The 12198-nt window shown below is 35.7% G+C and overlaps 1 long non-coding RNA gene across 1 annotated transcript; it reads right to left on the bottom strand.

The window, feature by feature from the left end:
* Window positions 1-1288: 1288 nt before the first annotated feature.
* On the bottom strand, window positions 1289-9800 carry LOC146747591 (uncharacterized). Its single transcript, XR_014928877.1, has 2 exons — window positions 9771-9800; window positions 1289-1844 (listed from the first exon to the last, which is right to left on the bottom strand). It is a non-coding gene; the product is annotated as an uncharacterized LOC146747591 (long non-coding RNA).
* Between the last annotated feature and the right edge of the window lie 2398 nt (window positions 9801-12198).

Below are 12198 nucleotides of genomic sequence, written 5' to 3' on the forward strand. Positions count from 1 at the left end.
ATATTTAGAACACATATTATATTGGTGCATCTATGCCTAGCATCATTGGTTCTGGCAATATGTTTGACTGCTGCCTCTGTTGAGGCCCTCAAAATGGCAAACTACCTAGGCAGAACTGGGCTAAACTAATTCCTTATATTTGGTCCCATTGAATCAAAATAGTTTTGCAGGCCCCTGTTCAGTGAATATCCTTTTACCATAAATACAACATTCTGGGTGATGTTAGCCATGTAAAAAAAGGGACACGTTACGATCAGCAAATTCTTGTATTGTCCATTGAGTGCCAGCTTAAAGCCAGAGACTGCAGCAAGCACTTGGTAAATCAGAAAAATGCAACTTATGTGGAAATTAAAATTTATTTAACATGGTGCCCAAGGTTAGACATTCTTCCTTGCAAAAGAATGGTACATCTGGGCCCACCAACAGTACTGGATCATATGATACAGGGTCCCCTTTAAAATCTGGTTTGTCACCAGAAATACAGTACTGATGTTCCCACTTGTAATCAAATGGTGCTTTGGCGTGGTGTGGAATTTGCAACCCTACCTAATATCCCTGCCCTCTGCTCGACGAATGAATCAACAGCAGGTGGAAGTGGTATAACAGTGGATCTACACTGAGGTTATTGTACCATCTCAGTCACCTCATATACTTATCTATCCCAAGAATTTTTCTATTTGGGCTACATTTTTTGAGTAGACTTGACTCATCAGAAAATATAGAACTAAACTAAAGGGCACTGGACCCCACACATGATCAATTTTATTGTCATATTGAATGATCCCATGTTTAAACCAAATTTGAAAGAATCCCATACACACGACCAAGATCTGGTTTCAGGACAATGTATATATCGGTACATACATATTGATATATACCGGTATATCACAAGATGTTTGATGCATGTGTACAGTTAGAATGTTAGCAGTCCTGGCATGTTAACGATGCAGCTTGAGATGTACGCTTGTACACACACACAAAGATCAATCCCAATCAGTTCCCATTTTTGAACAAAACAATGTGACATAACAACCCACTATGTATGATGCTCATATCAAGTTTGTTGTAATCTGCCTTTACACAGCTGGGAAATTTGTGTGACCATGCCAACCACAATTAGTGTACACCATGAACCTAGGTCAAACTGTAAGCCCCTAATTTGTGCTACACATGAACAGTTGTTTTTAAATTATTAGACATAAATCATAGAGATCAAAGCTTTATGCTTCAATCAAGTTTAAATTTTTAAAGCAAACATTTTGTAGAATATAAACACAACACAATGTGGTATTGCAAGAAGCAGAAATAATATATTTTTGTCTTGTAGTTGTACAAACTATATTATTTGCCCAATTAAAGAATCTAACACTGCAATTTCAAATATTATAGAATTTTCCATAGTACTGAGCAATTTAATATATAGCATGTTTGAAAATAAACAATGCACCATCTTACTTATCATCTCACTCATTTGGAAAATATTGAGAGTTCAAATATTATAATTGTTGACAATATGCATAATGCTGACATGATCACATGCTTTACTACAAAGTGACCAACACTGACAAGGGTCCAGAAGAGAAACGTTATTTCTAAATTAAGTATAAATTTATAATCACACTTTAATTCTTGTTGTTATACTGTATGGTACCTTTGTAATACAGTTTTATAATATTTTTGTTATTATCATTATAACAAAATACACCATAGAGTCACAAAATAATCAGAAAACTGAAAAAGTGGTATACAAATACAATTACTAAAAAGTCATAAATCATTGTTACAGGTACTGAAGCCATTGATACCATATTCTTTCATTTCTCTGTATAGTATTTCCAAGTTTCCTACAATAATAAAAAAAAAATTGTTAAAATATCCATCAAAATACAAAGCTTGTATGTTATGCTAATTTATCCCAGTATAGGGCCTAAGGGTTATCGGTAACAAGTCTTCCATTAGTAGTTAGTGTAGTGAGTCAGGTCAGGGAATTAATATTAATACCGGTAGTACCCAGTTCTAATTATAGGTAACAAATGACTCATTGGTCATTAGTGCAGTGAGTTAGGTCAGGTTCTCTGGGATTAATAAAACCCAGTCCTCATTAACAAATGCCAGAACAGAGCCCCAGGGATTAATAATACCCAGTATTAGTATAAGTAACAAAAGTCTGATTTGTACATGAAGTTAGTGCAGGGAGTCAGGTTAGGTTCCCTGGGTATAATAATGTCCAGTCCTAGATATAGGTAACAAAAGTCCCATTGGTAGATAGTGCAGTGAGTTAGGTCAGGTTCTCTGGGTATAATAATGCCTAGTCCTAGATATAGGTAACAAAAGTCCCATTGCTAGTTAATGCAGTGAGTTAGGTCAGGTTCCCTGGGTATAATAATGCTCAGTCCTAGATATAGGTAACAAAAGTCCCATTGGTAGATAGTGCAGTGAGTTAGGTCAGGTTCTCTGGGTATAATAATGCCTAGTCCTAGATATAGGTAACAAAAGTCCCATTGCTAGTTAATGCAGTGAGTTAGGTCAGGTTCCCTGGGTATAATAATGCCTAGTCCTAGATATAGGTAACAAAAGTCCCATTGCTAGTTAGTGCAGTGAGTTAGGTCAGGTTCCCTGTGTATAATAAAGCCTAGTCCTAGATATAGGTAACAAAAGTCCCATTGCTAGTTAATGCAGTGAGTTTGGTCAGGTTCCCTGTGTATAATAATGTCCAGTCCTAGATATAGGTAACGAAAGTCCCATTGCTAGTTAGTGCAGTGAGTTAGGTCAGGTTCCCTGTGGATAATAATGCCTAGTCCTAGATATAGGTAACAAAAGTCCCATTGCTAGTTAGTGCAGTGAGTTAGGTCAGGTTCCCTGTGTATAATAATGCCTAGTCCTAGATATAGGTAACAAAAGTCCCATTGCTAGTTAGTGCAGTGAGTTAGGTCAGGTTCCCTGTGTATAATAATGCCTAGTCCTCATTATAGGTAACGAAAGTCCCATTGCTAGTTAATGCAGTGAGTTAGGTCAGGTTCCCTGGGTATAATAATGCCTAGTCCTAGATATAGGTAACGAAAGTCCCATTGCTAGTTAATGCAGTGAGTTAGGTCAGGTTCCCTGGGTATAATAATGCCTAGTCCTAGATATAGGTAACAAAAGTCCCATTGCTAGTTAGTGCAGTGGGTTAGGTCAGGTTCCCTGTGCATAATAATGCCTGATCCTAGATATAGGTAACAAAAGTCCCATTGCTAGTTAGTGCAGTGAGTCAGATCAGGTTCCCTCGGTATAATAATGCCCAGTCATAGATATAGGTAACAAAAGTTCCATTGCTAGTTAGTGCAGTGAGTCAGATCAGGTTCCCTCGGTATAATAATGCGCAGTCATAGATATAGGTAACAAAAGTTCCATTGCTAGTTAGTGCAGTGAGTCAGATCAGGTTCCCTCGGTATAATAATGCCTAGTCCTAGATATAGGTAACAAAAGTCCCATTGCTAGTTAGTGCAGTGAGTCAGATCAGGTTCCCTCGGTATAATAATGCCCAGTCATAGATATAGGTAACAAAAGTTCCATTGCTAGTTAGTGCAGTGAGTCAGATCAGGTTCCCTCGGTATAATAATGCCTAGTCCTAGATATAGGTAACAAAAGTTCCATTGCTAGTTAATGCAGTGAGTTAGGTCAGGTTCCCTCGGTATAATAATGCCTAGTCCTAGATATAGGTAACAAAAGTTCCATTGCTAGTTAATGCAGTGAGTTAGGTCAGGTTCCCTGGGTATAATAATGCCCAGTATTAGTTATAAGTAACAAAAGTTTCATTGCTAGTTAGTGCAGTGACTTAGGTCAGGTTTTCTGGGAATAATAATACCCAGTCCTGGTTATAGATAACAATTGACCCATTGGTAGTTAGTGCACCGAGTCAAGTTAGGTCCTCTGAAACTAATATACCCAGTTCTAGTTATGTGTCCCATTGGTCATCAGTGCAATGATTATGGCCATGGCCTCAGGATTAATACATGTAAAACCCAGTTCTAGTTATAGATAACAAATGTCTCATTGCTTGTTAGTGTAGTGATTCAGGTCAGGGCCTCAGGATTAAAAAAATTCAGTCCAAGTTCAGTGTTCTCCCCAAACCCCAAGTCAAACACTGTATCTAATTTGCATAATTTTCCCATTGAATATTGTGAAACAATAACTGTGTTAGTATAAAATTAGTTAAAAAACTATCTACAATTAATTAAAGACGAGACAGTCTGATATTTTATATCATTTTACTCCATTGTCTTTTATGTATTTATCAAGTCAAATAAAGTTTGAAATAGAACAGCAAAACAAGCAGCCTATCGGCTGAGATAGCTCCGCTGTTAGCAAGGCACATTTCAATTAAAGAACTGAGGATATCATATAAGAAAATGAACAATATGTATGGTATTGTATAGCAATCGGACTTGCTGTTTCAACAAGAATTCAAAAATATCACTTTTTACTAAAAATGACAAAAATATTCATCAAAATTAGATAATTGAAGATATCATCATGAAATGAACAAATCTGAGGGAGGTTTACCTGAGGTACATATATGTATAGTATCAAAGCAATCAGACTTGCGGTTTTTAACAAGAAGTCGAAAATATCACCTTTTATCAAAAATTACAAAAATATTGACTAAAATTAGAAAATTAAAGATATCATCACAAAATGAACAAATCTGAGAGAGGTCCATATGTAGTACTTATATATATATAATAGCAAAGCAATCAGACTTGCTGTTTTCAACAAGAAGTCGAAAATATCACTTTTTACCAAAAACTACACAAATATTCATCAAAACTAGAGAATTAAAGATATCATCACAAAATGAACAAATCTGAGAGAGGTCCAGGTGTAGTACTTATACATGTAATATCAAAGCAATTGGACTTGCGGTTTTAAACAAGAAGTCGAAAATATCACTTTTTACCAAAAATATTCACCAAAATTAGAGAATTTAAGATATCATTATGAAATGAACAAATCTGAGAGAGATCCACATATAGTACCTATATATGTAATATCAAAGCAATCGGAATAGCGGTTTTTAACAAGAAGTCGAAAATATCACTTTTTACCAAAAATAACAAAAATATTCACCAAAATTAGAGAATTTTAGGTTTTGACAGTCTGCTATGCACCATTCCACTAATGCCTAGCTGTGTCGACTTTGTCGACAGTGGAGCTAAAATGCAATAGAAATAGTTAATATGTTATAGCCAGTCAGTAAATATATTGTTATCCATGGAGATAACTGTTTATCATTATTTCGTGTCAACAAGTACAGTCAGTTTTAGTGCCCATGTCACTGTCGGTTCATGAGACATTAGGGCAAACATTTTGTTGTTGTGAGATTGCGAGTTATCAAAATAGGATGAAAATAATAAATCAATAATGACAAAATTTCAAACTAAAGTCAACGATTTTTCATTGATCTATACCTTATGTGTAATGCTATGATCACCCTAACCTTGTCAGCTGAACCGTAACATTCTTGCATTGAACAAATTTAGAATGTTTTGTTAATTAAAATCAGGGTTTTTTCTTGAAAAAAACTGCAAGAGGGAGCACTGCAATTCAGCGGCACCACCAAGTAGGGGAGATGGGGTTTTCCCTATCAGGGTGTGGAACATTCTCTGGCTTCCTTTGGACCAACATTTCTGTCAGACAGGTCAAAGTTGAAGACTGAAGCCACTTGTGATCCCTTGTCATTCAGAATTTTGTGGTTGCCAGAAAATCTGCCCCCTAGGGTAAGGGGCACATGGCCATGGCATGAGGGCGATGCACCCCTGTTTCTTGTTTAAAAAAATTCCTGAAAATGATTCATTGGCGATTATCTTAGAACCACTAATAAGCAGACTGGCAATCCAGGTATTTCTTTTGATCTAACGTGTGTCTCGAGTTAATGTTTTAATCTTAGAAAGAACTGGGGATGATAAAAAAAAATGTCCACAAAGTCATGTGATAACATACGACTTTGTGAGGAACTATGGTGTTTCAACAGGAAGTGATGCAAAAGGTCAGACCGAAGTTTCATATTTTATCTTACATTTTGCCCTGATGTATCATATTTTTCCAGAGTTTTTTTAATACATGATCAGCGAAATACAGTGACATAATACCAGCTCTGTTGTAGACATGGCGACGTCAACTATCCTAGAAAAATCGACTAACTATCAGAAAAAATATTAAGGTAAAAGTCGTTCATTTTTCTTTATTATACATTCAAGAACATTACTATAAAGATGGTTTATACATTCAAATAATCATTACTTTCCTAAAATATGGTCAATTTTGGCTATAAAATATATTATTTGGCAAATCAACTTAAAACTCAACTCGCCATTCGGCAAAATTTGGCAAAGCATGAGCCACCAGCGTAGCCGAGACACACAATCGTTAGGCAGATGGACACCTCCAAACAACAGTGTTGCCAGTCAGTTTTTTTTCTTTGGCGACGCCTGCAGTTGAATAATTTTTGCTTCGATTTATGTACAGTTTTATTTTCAATGGGACCTAATTTCACTTGTTTTTTTTTGAATTAAAGTACAAACTGCAAATAATAGCAGCAGTGTACCAAATCAGTATATTTTCCGGACATATGCAGCATTTGTGATTTGTGAGACTTGTTTTGTCACATTGTTGCTGTTACGTGCAATGGGCAAATTATTAATATTCTAGTATTTGATTTGGATTTAGAGGGGCCACACCCTTGAAAGAACATCTCACAGGGTCACATCACTGTACCATTACGCTTTAGAGGTGTGGAGAGAACACTGTTGTTATACATGTAGGTAAAAATGTCCAATTTGTTGTTAGTGCAGTGAGTCAGGTTAGGTTCTAGGGGAATAATAATACCTTATTATTAGTTTTATAGTTAGTGCAGTGAGTCGGGTCAGGTCGTCTTCGATTACCAGGTAATAATACCTAGTCCTACCGGTCACTGGTAGTATACCGTAGTGGTTGTCGCATCAGACTCATGATTTGTAGACCCAAGTTCAAATCCTACTAAGGCTGAACACGGAAAGCCCAATTCCACTGGCCAAGATTTATTCACTAACGAATGCGACTTTGGGGGAACTTTGATTAAGGTCGGATAGTGCATTAAATTGCCATTTGATAGGAAAATGGCCGCACAGCCCTGTCATGTAGTCCCAAACTTGAATATTGACTTCTGTGGCAAAAATGCACTATGTGTCAGCACTTGCAATTTGCACATAAAAAAAGTCAGGAGAGTCAACAGTGAAATTTAATGTCCGGAACTGTTGCCTGGCACAAAAAAATTATTAAAAATAATAATAATACCTAGTCCTAATTATGAGTAACAAATGTCTTATTGGTTGTTAGTGCAGTGAGTCAGGTTAGGTTCTGAGGGAATAATTATACCTTATTATTTGTTTCATAGTTAAGACAGTGATTCATAATATCCAGTTTCAGTTATACATGTACATGTATAGGGTAGGGAAGAAATGTGTTATATACATGTATAGGGAAGAACTGTGTTAACTCCATATTTGATTTTGCAAAAAGTTGTGAGATAGAAAATTGAACTGTAGATGGCATTTGGGGGGCTCACATCTTTTCCATAGAGCCCTCCGTTAAAATAAGCTTTTTACCTCTCCTGTTTTCAAGCAACGTGCAAGTTATTTTTAAAAATTTTATGGTTATATTGTTCAGTTCAATTTTCAATCCCACAATTCTTTGCAAAATCCAATATTGAGTTAACACATTTCTTCTCTATAGGAAGCCATTATCCCATTGATCATTAGTGCAGTGAGTCAGGACAACGTTGTTAGATACAAATAGATTGAATGGTAAACTTTTGATTTTCAAAGGATTTTTTTTAGTAATATTATTTATTCACTTATGGAACATGTATAAATGATTGTTTAAACATTCATCTATCACAGCAAGTATTTGGAAATGAAATTAAGAAAGCATTTCTGTGAATTCGTGGCGTCCCAAAATTCAGTAGGAATTACAAGTGGTTACTCACATTCTGGAGCTACATTTGTATCCACAATGCACCAATAATAAAGATGGTTTTTGTATTGTAAAACTTACTAAACAAATTAAAATGTAATACAAAGATTGAAATAACCATGAATGGTTGTTATTAGTGAGATTAATAACAAGTGTATAATGAGATTAATAACAAAATTGTATGTCTTTTCTAAATGACTATAGTATTGCCTAGGCTGTTTTATAGTTGTGGAATCATAGCCCTATGTTGCCGACCGCATTATTTACGTGACTGACTCTGGCCGGCCCATAGGGCTATGGGGCCTTGTGCGACTGAATACCGGTTAAAATCCACATGCCAAATTTGGTCGTCGCGAAAATCACATTTTAAGACCTTCGAAAGTACTCACTATGTTTATTTACTTCCAAACAATGACCAGAACCTATTTGCACTGTGAAATGATGACGGTGGTCATAAAAAAATGACTTTATTTACCGTCCACTGAGTCGCAGAAAAATAACAAGACGAAAGACGCCATTTTGTATTCCAGGGTTTATAGCAAATTATGCGAGACCTATAATTTTGTACCACGTGACCGAAATCAGTAGATAAATTGCGTTTATGCAACTAGTTTCTATTATTAAACAAAAATCATACAATTATAAATACTGTATGTGATTGCTTTCTTGGAACAATTAGAATAACAGGAAGAGTGATTTTTATTCTTCCACCACTGTATCACATGACCGCCAAACGAGATTACATTTATTCTGTGCTAGGGAGTGTGGGATGTCAATGGCTGCCGTTTTCTCGTAATTTGCTTGGTTTCCGCGGTAATTGTAAAATATCACAAATTATTGCTTATTTATAAACACAAATTGCAAACAAAAGTTTGTATGTTATTCATCCAGCAATCACAATAAAGGTACGTCACACCATAGTAATCGAAAGCAAAAGCGATTTAATTTACGTATGCCAGATTTCTGTTATTAAACTGTGATAGATCCCGTAGCTCTATGTTCGACGTACAACTACAAAATTAAAAAAAAGACGTTCAAATGAAATTGTTAGGGCAAAATTCGATTGTAGGTCGCACCAAAGAGCTACGGAACCGCAGCTAGCTGTTTTATTGACTATTGACACACCTTTGTCATTTACGCAAGTGTATAATATATTATACAAATTGTTCTATCTCGTCATGTTATAGAGAAAAAATATGATAAAATAAGAAAGTGACTGACATGTTTTATACAAGAATATCATTCAGGTTATGGGTATAAATTACTAATATCAAGACCTCATTAATTACTTAAATCTTGCGTATTAAAACATTTTAATTTCAAGAAAATAAATAGCTGCTAAAATATAAAAATTTCCAGAATGGATGCTACAACTTGACAACACCAGCGAATTCTGTCATCATATACGGAATATTTTACAGAAATGCATCTCAAATGGAAGAAACACAAAACGGAAAATTAGCATATCGCTCGGTGGCTCTGTTGTTGTCCGCCTGCTCAACGTCCGCATATAGATTATTTAAATTCAAGCTGGACATGTACATGAAGTTTAAACTATCACTTTCTGGATCAGATGAACTATATACATGTCTATAAATTACTGTTTTGAGAAATCGATGCACATTCGAAATTGGAATTGAACACAACATGATGATGATGATAGAATCAAATGGACGACTCGAGACGCCGCAGCAGTCTGAGCAGGCACACTAAACAAGTCATAGTGCGATAGCTATCTAGTAAATATCAATATTAGTATTGAATCGTCATATACTTACCTAGCAGCTTCGCCGAACAGTTTCGATACACTAACAGCATTTCAATCGGCGACGGATATGCTATGCAATTGATTTTTAAAAGTACGACAGTTGAATTGAGCTCCGCGATATGGCTGTTAGGACAGCCGATTGTAATACCCCCTAAGTTAGCGTCACTGTGTCTGCGTCAAAAAGATGACAATTCGGTCTGAAAAGATGCGCAAGTAAAGAAAACTTAAATTAAACAGAACAAATTACTCCAAATTATACACAAACTGTCCAGAATTATTCAGAATTATGAGATTTATTGACTTGTGAAGAAAAATAATAACAAAGAGCAAGAGAACGTTGGTTTTAATTTTCGCGGGTACCAAAATAGTGGCAAATACCAAAATAGTGGCTTAACAAACGTTCTTAATTTTCATCATCTCCTCTCCATTTAGCCTTATTATTCACCCAGTATTCGTCCCCCCCCCAATTGAAATGGTCTCATTTTTCAGGGCATGCCTCAATATTTTTATTAAACTGGTAATATTTTATTAACACCATAAAGAAAGCTGACATTTCTGTAAATTACTAAATTATAACATTTATAAAGTTATAATAGAAAAAAGTGCAATACTATTAATAATGAAAATAATATTATTGTTATATGACACGAAGAAACTCTTGAATAAGTTTTTTTTTCTATAATTAATATACCATAATTCTTATATTGAAATATTCTTTATATTTTTCTGATTAATAATTGTTGACTTATAGACAGCAAATGCCGCTACAGAAATTATTTGATTTAGTGTCACGAATGTCAAACATTAAATCATGTTTATGTTGTATGTCGTGATGGTGGCGTTTTGTGTTTGTCTTACGGCGATAGATAGGCAATGTTGTTTTTGGCGATAGATAATTGTTAAATATAGAGTGGCAAGATGTTTCTTTTAGTCAGCACTAGGGAAGCGGACTTTGATAGAACCCGATCTGAACGTTCATGTGATCAAATGTGGATGTCCGATCTTGTAGGTACCACAGTAAGCCATTGAATAATATTGCATCATGGGAGTTTGTGATCTATTCTGGAGGACGTCGGTTCGCCGTTGCTGGCAGTATAAATTTTTTACGTGTCTACTAATCACGCGTTTGCAAGTAACGTTAGAACAATACACTGTTTATTGTCATACAAATTAATGTATTGTGATCTACGGAATGTGCATCATAAAGATAATTCTATTGGCCAATTCCGGCCTACTGCAGTTAACTAGTGGGGAAACTCGCCAGTGAATGACATTCCCGATTTTGGTTCTGAACTGGATGTGCCTTCTAATTTATGTTACTGGCTACGGAGGTGTACTGCGGTGCAAGGGAATCCACCCGGACCACTCTCCTTCTACAAGTTACGAATATTGGACAGATAAACTCTGTAATTGATTGGTATCGTGCTCGACTGAGTGTGCAGCGTGTATTAGACCCGTTTTCATCTACTTTGAAGAAACTGTACGTAGGTAGGGCTGTGTCCGATCGCCAGTATATTATTTGCGTCCGTTGTTTGTTATGTATGTTTGTCTCTTAGTTTTATGCATGCATGCAAGATTCTATGTTAGACAATTATTTACATTATCGATTTAGGCATTTCCCCGTAATAGTATAACGTAATCCACTACCCATTTATAGAGGGTTTGGCATTTCTTGCCTACCCTTTTCCCGTCTGGAAATATTACAATATTATTACTGAATTATATTTCTAGTGTTATATTTTTGTGTAACAAAACAACGTGTACCCCACTACCCCTTATAACGGGTCAGGCATTTCCTGCCCATCTTTTAGGTGTGTGGAATAAAGTACGTTGTTTAACCCTTACTCATGTAGCGTGTACTTGTTGTTTATGTCGCATATAAATTATACAACTGTCTTAAGTTTCGAATTATTAAAATACCCAGTTCACAGGGGTGTTATGGGTGTCATTTGTTTGGGACAATTTGAAACCTTAGCTCAACCCAACTAGCACCCTGTGACATTTAGTGTTTCTGATTCTTAACCAACAGTGTCTACACCAAATAAAATGATTGGTAATTTTAATGGAATGTTCTGGTTTATAGCAAAATGTAATGCCCCCCCCCCACTCACTGCTTCCCAAAATATGTGTGCACAAGAGCATTATACATAGTGCTGGCTGTCATCTCTGACTTTATAAGTATCACACAGTGATGTACTAGAAATCTTCCATTTACAAAGATTGTACGCATGTGGAATCTTGTCGTACAGTAACATGTAATTAAATTGAGCGATCTTTTTGCATGGCATTTTCTTAATTTTGATATTCCAAAATTTATTCCAAATTAACTGGGCATATAATACTCTTTACATGGCTTTGGCCCCAATTTCAGCATTAAAGTCACTCATGTTTTTCATTATATCATGCCAATGCTCGGTATTGCTTTCTTTAATGAAAAG

The sequence above is a fragment of the Saccoglossus kowalevskii genome, chromosome 3 (genome assembly GCF_978046115.1).
Source record: "Saccoglossus kowalevskii chromosome 3, keSacKowa6.1, whole genome shotgun sequence".
Lineage (NCBI taxonomy): Eukaryota > Metazoa > Hemichordata > Enteropneusta > Harrimaniidae > Saccoglossus > Saccoglossus kowalevskii.